Raw genomic sequence first — 1,712 nt, 5'->3', positions numbered from 1 at the left:
ACCCCTGGTTTACAAGACCAGTGCTCTAACCTCTGAGCTATGGAGGCTTGTACACAAAATGAGTTGTTATATTGCTATTTACATCCTTTTCTTTATCTTTCCTGATATTCACCATATGTTGGATCTATTGATTATTGCAGTATAATAAAAGTGTAGGTAGAGCAGGAGTAAGGAGTGTGTGAGTAGGAGGAGGAGAGAGTGAGAAACACACAGACAGAGATGGAGGTCAGAGGTATGTTGGGATGGAATTAGTGTGTGTGGCAATCAAATGTGTGTGTGGGCAGTATGAATGGCAGATATGGGAGGGTGTTAAGAATGAGATATGGTGGCCATAAGATGTAGCTGAGGGGACAGAGAGAGATTACTGGTAGCAAGGAATGTAATGATGATTAGAAAGTAAATTGGAAAGGCCCATCACTCGAAAGGAGCTTGGACACTTCGCCTCCATGAGGCCCAACATTTGAAAGGGACTCCGTGAGGCCCAATACTCAAAAGGAACTCAGTCACTTTGCCTCCATGCGGCCCAGGAGCTCAGCTACTTTGCCTCCATGAGATCTACCACTTGAAAGGAACTCAGCCATTTTGCCTCTGTAATGCCCAACACTCAAAAGAAACTCAGCCACTTTGCCTCCATGAGACCCGATGATCGAAAGGAGCTCAGCTACCTTGCCTCCGTCAGGTCTTCTCAAAAGGAAATGTATATATGTATGTATTTATGAAGTGGCTGTGTGCTAAAAAGGATGCTTACCAACCGCATAGTTCTGGGTTCAGTCCCACTGCAGGGCACCTTAAGTAAGTGCCTTCTAATATAGCCTTGGGCCAACCAAATCCTTGTGAGTGGATATGGTAGATGGAAACTGAAAGAAGCCCATTGTATATGTGTGTGTGTGTATGTGTGTGTGTGTGTGTGTGTATGCATGTGTGTGTGCATGTGTGTGTGTTTGAGTATGTCTGTGTCTGTGTCTATCCCCCGTTGCCACTTGACTACAGGTGTTGGTGTGTGTATGTACCTGTAACCTAGTGGTTCAGCAAAAGAGATGATAGAATAAGTACCAGACTTAACAAAAAAAAAAAAAGTACTTCAATTAATTGATTCAACAACAAAATTTTCAAGGCTGTGCCCCAGCATGGCCTCAGTCAAGTGACTTAAACGAGTATAAGATAAAAGAACAGATATATGTATGTATGTTTGTTTGTGCATATGTGTGTGTATATGAAATGAAAGGCATATTATGTGCAGAGTTCTAGGCAAACTAATTATCATAATTTATTTATAATTCTATGTACAAAATTTCAATGGATTAAATTTTGCCAATGGAGACTAGCTTCACTTCGTTTGGATTAATTTACATTTCTTGTCTACAAAAACATCAGACTGAAGCTAACAGGAATGCAGTAATAAAGCACTTGGTTCGTCTTTATTAGGAGCTGTTAAATATAGCAAAAATAAAAAAAAACACCCTTATGAAGCCCCCAGTGAGAATTGAACTCACGACCCCTGGTTTACAAGACCAGTGCTCTAACCTCTGAGCTATGGAGGCTCACACTGTCAGAGAGCATTTATAGTAATATATTAGTCTTTTTCTTTTTATCTATTTGTATGAGGATCACATATCCACCATGTGTTCTGTATTGATAGGTGTTGTGTGTGTGTGTGTGTGTGTGTGCGTGCGCGCGCGCGCGTTTGTGTGTGTGTGTGTGTGTGTGTGTGT

The 1,712-nt window shown here is 41.3% G+C and overlaps 1 non-coding gene across 1 annotated transcript; it reads right to left on the bottom strand.

Annotated features, from left to right (window-relative positions):
* Window positions 1-1,468: 1,468 nt before the first annotated feature.
* Trnat-ugu (transfer RNA threonine (anticodon UGU)) lies at window positions 1,469-1,541 on the bottom strand. Its single transcript has one exon. It is a non-coding gene; the product is annotated as a tRNA-Thr (tRNA).
* Between the last annotated feature and the right edge of the window lie 171 nt (window positions 1,542-1,712).

The sequence above is a fragment of the Octopus bimaculoides genome, chromosome 26 (assembly GCF_001194135.2).
Source record: "Octopus bimaculoides isolate UCB-OBI-ISO-001 chromosome 26, ASM119413v2, whole genome shotgun sequence".
Lineage (NCBI taxonomy): Eukaryota > Metazoa > Mollusca > Cephalopoda > Octopoda > Octopodidae > Octopus > Octopus bimaculoides.
This window is presented reverse-complemented; position numbering and strand designations above follow the sequence as displayed.